General features: G+C 43.2%; 1 pseudogene across 1 annotated transcript; it reads left to right on the forward strand.

Annotated features, from left to right (window-relative positions):
• The first annotated feature begins 436 nt into the window (after positions 1 to 436).
• Positions 437 to 7,956, forward strand: LOC309827135 (mth938 domain-containing protein-like; annotated as a pseudogene). Its single transcript has 2 exons — positions 437 to 462; positions 7,550 to 7,956. The product of its transcript is annotated as a mth938 domain-containing protein-like (transcript).
• Positions 7,957 to 9,195: the final 1,239 nt, after the last annotated feature.

The raw sequence follows: 9,195 nt of genomic DNA on the forward strand, positions 1-9,195 counted from the left end.
ATATTCATTTCACCTGTAAGGAACTATAGATTCAAGTAGGATGTTTGTTGAAGGTCACACGGCTAGAGGATTAGTAGAGAAGGGATTTGACACTAGTTCTTGTGACTCTAAAACTCATGTTCACTCTGCCATTAGTAGTGGAAGGAGACTTAGAAAACCTTAGAGGTGACTCCTGTGTGTGGAGAACATGAACACATACCGCCCCCCCACACACACACAATCTAGAGATGGACAAGATTCATTTAAACAAACAAACAAACACCCTATTTTCTGTACTCCTTTGAGAGTAAATCTAGGAAATATATCCCCAGTAGTAATAATGGCCAAAGTATATTGAGCACTAAATACTAAACAGACTCTATGCAGAATGCTTTTCCCTACATTACATAATTTAATCCTTAGAACAATGCTATGAAATAATCAGTCTCTTTCCACAATGGAGGACATTAATGCTTTGAAAAGGTGAGCAACCAACTGTAAGTCAATTGGTAATAAGGGATGGAGTCAAGATGTGAACGCAGAAATTTCTGACCATAGTCTGCTCTCAACCATTTAACTACCCTGCTTCTAGGGTGGCCAGACATGCCCCCTCAACCTCGATCTGCACCTGTAGAATCCAGAGGCTTCAATGAAAGAGTTTTCAACTCTCCAGTGAGCTTCCTTTGAGTAAACGGGAGGAAATTCAGCACTAGACTAACTACCTGCTTCCATTCTTTTTGTTTTGTTTTGTTTTTTGTGCGGTACGCGGGCCTCTCACTGCTGTGACCTCTCCCATTGCGGAGGACAGGCTCTGGACTCACAGGCTCAGCGGCCATGGCTCACAGGCCCAGCCGCTCCGCTGCATGTGGGATCTTCCCAGACCGGGGCACGAACCCGTGTCCCCTGCATGGGCAGACGGACTCTCAACCACTGCGCCACAAGGGAAGCCCCCTGCTTCCATTCTTCCAAGCCCCTCTCCAACTTCAACCCACCCTCCTTACTGTCAATTTGCTGTTCTTTCTGAGATGCACATTTCAATCACACAGACTCCCTCCTTACCATTATAGTGGCTCCCCTTCTGCTTCAGACAGTTTCAACTGCTTAGCATAGCACAGGAGGCCCTCGCCTTCCGGCTCTGACTTCCTCTTCCTCCTCCTTCAGCTCCTCTTCTTCCTTCTCCTTCTTTCTAAACTTTGTTACAGACTGAACTGTGTTCCCCAAAATTCATAAGTTGAAGCCCAAAGCCCCAATGTGACTGTATTTGGAGATAGGGCCTTTATGGAGGTAATTAAGGTTAAAAGAGTGGTTTCCTAATCCAATAGGATTGGTGCCCTTATAAGAATAGGAAGAGGAACCAGCTCTCTCTCCGTCTCTCCCTCCCCACGCCCTCCCCGCCTGCAGGTGTACAGAGGAAAGGCCATGTGAAGACACAGCAAGACGGTGGTTGTGAGGTCTCGCCAGAAATCAACCCTGGCACCTTGATCTTGGACTTCTAGCCTCTAGAACTGTGAGAAAATAGGTTTCTGTTTCTCGAGTCATCCTGTCTGGTATCTTGCTATGACAGTCTGAGTTAATACAACGTTTTACTGTACTATGCTTATCTAAAAGAAAAGTCTCATATGGGACTTCCCTGGTAGTCCAGTTGGTAAGACTCTGTCCTCCCAATGCAGGGGGCCTGGGTTCAATCCCTGGTCGGGGAACTAGATCTGGCATGCAAGCCACAACGAAGATCCCACGTGCCGCAACTAAGACCCGGCACAGCCAAAGTAAATAAACAAATAAATAATATTTTTAAAAATAATAAAAGAAAAGCATCATAAACCCAAGTTGTCTAGATCAACCCTGTCCAAAACAACTTTCTGCAGCAATGAAAACATTCTATATATGCTCTGTCCAACATAGTAGGCAATAGCCACATGTGGTCAATGAGTACTTGAAATGTGGCTAGTGCAACTGAGGAACTGAATTTTTAATGTTATTTAATTTAAATTAATTTAAATTAAGTTTAAGTAGACATCTGAGGCTAGTGACTGATGTATTTAATCGCCAGTCTAGGTGATCAAACTTAAATCTTGCTGTCATATCTGATACCAGAATCTTATATGTTGGTTTTTTTTAAATTAATTAATTAATTTATTTATTTTTGGCTGCGTTGGGTCTTCGTTGCTTCATGCGGGCTTTCTCTAGTTGCGGTGAGCAGGGGCTACTCTTCGTTCTGGTGCACAGGCTTCTCATTGTCGTGGCTTCTCTTGTTGTGGAGCACGGGCTCTAGGCATGCAGTTGTGGCACATGGGCTCAGTAGTTGTGGCTCGCGGGCTCTAGAGCTCAGGCTCAGTAGTTGTGGCGCATGGGCTTAGTTGCTCTGCAGTGTGTGGGATCTTCCCTGGCCAGGGCTCAAACCCATGTCCCTTGCATTGGCAGGCAGATTCTTAACCACTGTGCCACCAGGGAAGCCCTATGTTGGTTTTTATTTTTATTTTTTTAACATCTTTATTGGAGTATAATTGCTTTACAATGATGTGTTAGTTTCTGCTGTATAACAAAGTGAATCAGCTATACATATACATATATCCCCATATCTCCTCCCTCTTGCGTCTCCCTCTCACCCTCCCTATCTCACCCCTCTAGGTGGTCACAGAGTACAGAGCTGATCTCCCTCTGCTATGCAGCTGCTTCCCACTAGCTACCTATTTTGCATTTGGTAATGTATATATGTCCATGCCACTCTCTCACTTCGTCCCAGCTTACTCTTCCCCCTCCCCGTGTCCTCAAGTCCATTCTCTACGTCTGTGTCTTTATTCCTGTCCTGCCCCTAGATTCATTAGAACCACTTTTTTTTTTTTATATATTCCATATATACATAAAGTCTCTGGAGTTCCCTCATGCTCTAGTGGTTAGGATTCAGTGCTTTCACTGCCGTGGCCCAGGTTCAATCCCTGGTTGGGGAACTGAGATCCCACAAACAGGGTGGCATGGCCAAAAAACAAAAAAAAGAGTCTCCTTCCCAATATGTATAAAGCTTTTGAGCTATTTCCCTCTGCCTGGAGTTCTGTGCCTGCAACAGGAAAAAGATGGACAACATCTCTGCCTCCTGGAAGCTTACATTTTATTTTTTAAATTAACTAATTTATTTTGGGGGAAGCTTACGTTTTAATATCGGAAACTCAGGATGGGATCATTATGATGGCTGAACTTTAAATTTAGATTAGAGGTACTTGCAACCAAGGCAAAAATAAAAAAGACACATTAGGTTATATAATTATCACTGTGTGATCAAAGGAAGTATATTATTTTATGGGAAAAAACAAACTTTTCCCTTGACATTGAATTCTAGAAGGTTGTCATTACATGACTGTTTATCTAAAGAGCAATGAGTAATATGATGGCAATGTTTGCAGTAGAGTTTTGTGAGATGAAGAAATGTGGCTTTTTCTTATTAAAAGGTCACAGAAAACTTAAAGGAATACTATTGGATAGTAACCCAGTGAAAGGTTCTGTGGTAGAAAAGAGGAATCATTATAAAGAAAAAAATCTGCTCTAAAAAAGGGGGTCACAATACATATTTCTTGGGAATTTTCTGTGGTCCAGTGGTTAGGGCTCGGCACTGTCACTGCCGAGGGCCTGGGTTCAATCCCTGGTCGGGGAACTAAGATCCTTCAAGCCACGCAGGGCAGCCAAAAAAAAAAAAAAAAAAAAACCGCTAAGGGGAAATACCTAATTATTTCCTCCCAGGTACAGATAGTCAACCAAAACAGTTAAGAAAGGGAAAACAAGACTCTCTAAGATATTCTAAATAGGTCAAGTATAGAGAATAATATTTAGGTATTCCCTAGCCCATACCATAGTCATACAGAGAGACTCTAAAATTGGAATCCATAAACTTGACATGATCCTGACCCTTTATTAAACCCTCCTGATATCGGTGTACTTTGGTTCAGGGTGTATAGAGAACAATCTGGAATATTCTAAAATTGTTTCCGACTTTTGACCTGGCAATTCCACTTTCAGAAATTTCAAGGGAAAAAATGTCCACCTGGGGCAGAGTGGGAGGAGTCCAAAGCAAGTATTAAGTCAAAGGGGTTGAGAGGAAGTGCTCTATAATGTGTTTGCCAAGGTATGAATTGTTTGTGGAACCTATACTTTGTGAAACTTACAAGTTACATAACCTAATTCTCAGTTTCCTCGGCAGTAAAAATGGGAATAAAAGTCGTGCCTGTCTCATTAGGTTGCTGTGAGATGATGAATGAAAAGTTCTATTTACAGTGCCTAGGATCTAGGGAGTTCTTAATAAGGTGAGTGATAATGATGATCTAGAGAATTTGAAGTTACACATAGCCCCAAAGATATGAAAAAAGCTAAGAAAATTTATGATATGTAAACAATGAAATACTAAGTAGCTTTAAAAAATGACATATCTTTATAGTGCAATGTAAAAACCATGACACGAAATAGTTTTGCATGTTGATTTTAACAAGGTAAGAAGATATGTATAACTTAAAAAGAACCCAACAGAATTTTTAGAGATGGAGACAGAGTTTAATGTTCTGTTGGTTTGCTGGGTATCATTTCTAAAGTTCAGAGTGAATTCTTTTTCAAATAAACTTAGTTTTCAGTGCCAGAAGATTAATTTCTTACCCTTTTTCGTGTGAAATATAAGACACAAGAAAGTGCTCCAAACAAAAATGTACACCTTAATGATTTATCACAAAGTGAACACTAATGTAATTACCACCTAAGTCAAGAAGATGAATGGCCAGCATTCCCAGAAACTGCCCTTTTAATTGCTGCTCTTCCTAAGCCTGTATCTTAAAACACTATAATTTTGCTTGTGTTTTTTAAAATTTATAACTGAAATTAAACAATATGTATTCCTTCATGTGGTTTCTTTTGCTCAGCATTATGTTCGTGAAATTCATCCACATTATTACATATAGCTGTTGTTTGTCATCTTCATTGCTGTATAGTATTCCATAATAATGACTATACCACGCTAGGTTTATCCATTCTCCTGTTGATGGATAGTTGGCTTGTGGCAGATTGTGTTTTCCAAAGATGGCCACAGAAATATCTCTCAACACACATGCTGTTTTTATAAAGTGATCTCAACATTCCTCGCATTAAAAGGTGGCGTCTATGTCCCCTCCCCTTGAAGGCCTTTGCTCTGCCTTAACCAACAGAGTGCAGCAGAGGTGACTTCTAAGTCACTTCATAAAGTATGCCTTGCACTTCCACCTTGTTCTTTGGGGATGCTTGCACTTGCCACCAAGCTGGGTGAAAGTCCAAGCTACACCATGGAGAGGCTGCATTCAGGTGTGCTGGCCAACTGCTCCAGCTGAGTTCCTGGCCAACAGCTGGCATCAACAGCCAGTGGTTGCCTAGTGGTTAGGAATCTGGGCTCTCACTGCCGTGGCCTGGGTTCAATCCCTGGTCGGGGAACTGAGATCCCACAAGCCCGCAGCCAAAATATATGCACATATTCTGTTCCCTGGTGGCCTAGTGGTTAAGATTCTGGGCTTTCACTACCGTAGCCGGGGTTCAATCCCTGGTCGGGAAACTGAGATCCTGCAAGCCATGTGGCGCAGCTAAAAAAAAAAAATCCAGAAGCATGCATATATTTGCGTCTTCTGTGCTATTTTGGGGATTCTCTGGTGGTACAGCTGTATGAGGAAGAAGGCTTTAGATGATTTCAGCCCCTCACCACTGAGCCACAGCCTTTGAGTCTCCCCACAGAAGTCACAGACATTGCAGAGCTGAGGCAAGCAATCCCCTCCAGGCCTTTTCTGAACTTCTGACCCACAGAATCCACAAGCATAACAAAATAAGAAACGCATGTTCACGAATGTTTATTTATAGTAGCTAAAAACTGGATACAATCCTGTTCCTGGCACTATTGCTATAAAATATATATATATTATGCATTTCAAACTTAGCGCGTAAAACCACGAACATGCGTTTCTTTGGGGAATATATAGGGGTCATAGGTTATGAATATCTTTAACTTTGGTAGATAATGCCAAACTTTTTTCAAAGTGGGTGTGCCAATTCAGACTGTCTCCAGCAGTACACGAGAGTTCTAATTATTCCATATCCTCACCAGCATTTGATATTATCAGTCTTTTTTTTAAAATTTATCATTCATTTATTTGGCTGCGTTGGATCTAAGTTGCTGCGTGGGAGCTTTCTCTAGTTGCAGCAAGTGGGGGAGCGGGGGCTCCTCTTCATTGCTGTGTGTGGGTTTCTCATGGCAGTGGCTTCTCTTGTTGCGGACCACAGGCTCTAGGCACGCGGGCTTCAGTAGTTGTGGCGCATGGGCTCAGTAGTTGTGGCTCGTGGGCTCTAGAGCACAGGCTCAGTAGCTGTGGCACACTGGCTTAGTTGCTCTGCAGCATGTGGGATCTTCCCGAACCAGGGCTCGAACCCGTGTCCCCTGCATTGTCAGGCGGATTCTTAACCACTGCGCCACGAGGGAGGTCCTTATCAGTCTTTTTTAATTCCAAACATTTTGGTAGAGGGGCAGTAGTATTCTCATTATGGCCTTAATTTGCATTTCCCTGATTTCTAATGAGGCTAAGTATTTTTAAATATGTATAACTGGTATTTGGTTATAAAGGTATTCTCCTCTATTATCTTCTAGGAGCTTTATTATTTTGCCTTTCACATTAATAGCAACAATTCCTGGAGGTACTGTGACATCATTTCGTTTGTCTGCCCTCAAGTCATCTTTTGGGATTGTAGTCATTTCAATGTTATCCTGATCCAAAATGAGAGGATCTAACCCTGGAACATTCTCCTGCTCCCAGAACTTATAAAGTCTTCATTGCAAACCAAATGATAAAGTCAAAATCCTGAGGCCCTAGAAGAGTAAAACACTTTATTCTTCAAGCAGTCTAATCCCACCAACTCATTTGGGACCAAGCTCTACAGAGGAGTACCCCACTCGCTCTGTGCTCCCCATTACACACCTCACCTCCAAACCAAGTGCTTGAAGCCATGGTTCTCCCCCTTTCTCACTGTGCTGCCAAACAAGCATAAGTGTCCCCACTCCCATCTGGCCCCTGTGGCCAGGACCAGGTCATTAAGAGGAACGTCTCTCCTGAACTCTGGATTCCCAGATTTAGGGGCAAACATGAGGATGTCAGCGCATTTTAACTGTGACTTTAGACCTTTCGAGCTTGGTGTTTGAATTCCCCTGGAAGGATTAGGATGGCTTCTCTTCCTGGGAGTTACTACCCATGGAATTGCAAGGCAGTTAGATTTCCAACCTGCTCTTCTCTAAGATGTGAGACCAAGTTCTTCCTAGCCATGACAGACAAATGGGAAGGTCTGTCCAGTTTCCCTAATGTTTACTGCTATACAGATTCCACTAAGCATTCATTTCCCTTCTCCTTGTTTATTCTCTTTGTCCCACCCACCTTCCTTCTTGCTTCTGACTCATCCACATTCCTAAATGAATTTGTCTCTTCCCCAAAACTAAAAATAAACCCATTATAATTAAACACCCTTGACCTAGCCAAGAGGCCCTGAACACACCAAGGTGAGAGATAAAGCACAGAGCCATTTGGGATCGCAGCTCTGTGGACAGAGGGCGTTGGAGTTCAGTTAATTTCCTTATATCTTCCTCTGAAATTGCTTCCCTCTCATGGGGGCAAATGAAAATACAAGACTCTACTAAAATCTATAAGGGCTGCAAAGTGCAGCCATGGGGAAGTTGGGCTGGAAATCGGAGAGAGACAGAACTGAGTATTCTCCTGGTGTGCAGCCTGCCGCTGTGAAGGAAATTGTGGAGACGGGTGTGCAGACCCTTGCGATTGGCTGAGGGATGAGTGAGGCCTTGAAGGTACCCCATCAACTCTGGAGTACCTCGGGAAAGAAGGCACTGATGTGCGGGCCCTCCAGGCAGAGCAGGCAGTGAAGGAGGATAATGCCTTGGTTACCCAAGGTGCCAGGGTGGGAGGGGTCTTCCATCCCACCTGCTGATGGAAACTTAAGAGGATAAATCAGGAATTCCCTGGCAGTCCAGTGATAAGGACTCGACACTTTCACTGCAGTGGCCTGGGTTCAATCCCTGGTTGGGGAACTAAGATCCCACAAGCCATGGGGCACGGCCAAAAAAGAGAGAGAGAGAGAGAGAGAGAGAGAAAGAGAGAGAATAAATCACTAAGCAATGAAAAAACAAAACAAAACAAAACAAAAAAACCCAACCCACCCTTAATACAAAAATTCCACCCCATGCATTATTTTCCTTAAGACTTTCAACCTCCGTCTCATATCAGTATAAAAACACTTTAGGGCCAGGAAATGCAAAGGAGCAAAAAGGAGTCAGAACATGGTGGGAGCATAGTAAATGCTTACAGAAAAGGGTTGTAAACTGGTTAGGAAGGAGGTGGTACTCATGAAGTTTTCCCCAACAAGGCAGCCTCACAGAGGCCCTGGCACCCCTAGCCTCCTTAGGGAGGGCATTTCTGAGGGTTCGTACGTACCCCACAGTGGGTACTGGTTGTATAACGCTAGAGGAGAGCCAAGAAGTTCAGCTCTAATCACTTATTCAGGTGATAGTGATGCAGCTGCTCTGCAGGACTGGGTCCCACCAGCCCTGTCTATTGGCCAACATACACAGAGTGCACCCTGGAAAGACAGCACATTGCTTCTCTTAGGTGACAGCACGATTGACAGTTATACCTTTCTAGCCTCCAGGCCAGAATTCACCTGGGTGAGAAAGAATGAATAGGCGTGCGCCCCATGTGATCATAAACCAACAGCCCAGAAAAGCAGCCGAAGTCTCTTTCTCATTTGAGTTTTTGCTTAGTCTGTATTTATTTATTTATTAATATTATTATTTTTTTCCCCAGCCTGGTTTTATTGCACATCGCTTCAGTATGCCTGCATAGCCATGTGTTCATCATTTTGGTAACTAAGAAGCCCCATTTTGCCTTCTATTGGTGCTTAAGTAAATTATAAACACTACCTTTTGCTCAGTCTCTACAACGGGCCAGGCATGGTACTAGATATTTTGTATATACTGTCATATGATCTCATGAAATTGCTATAATAATCCCCCATGGGAGAAACGTTGTTTCCACTGTAAAGGAAATAAAACGGAGACTCAGGAGGATGGGATTCCAACCCAGGTCTGTGTGACTCCTAAGTTCAAGCTCTTGGTCCTTCTGTCCATCTATCCGTGAGGCATGGTTTTGGAAGCCTCTTTAGAGCCCATCC

Source organism: Grampus griseus (assembly GCF_964374135.1).
Source record: "Grampus griseus genome assembly, chromosome: 9".
In the NCBI taxonomy this organism is placed as follows: Eukaryota; Metazoa; Chordata; class Mammalia; order Artiodactyla; family Delphinidae; genus Grampus; species Grampus griseus.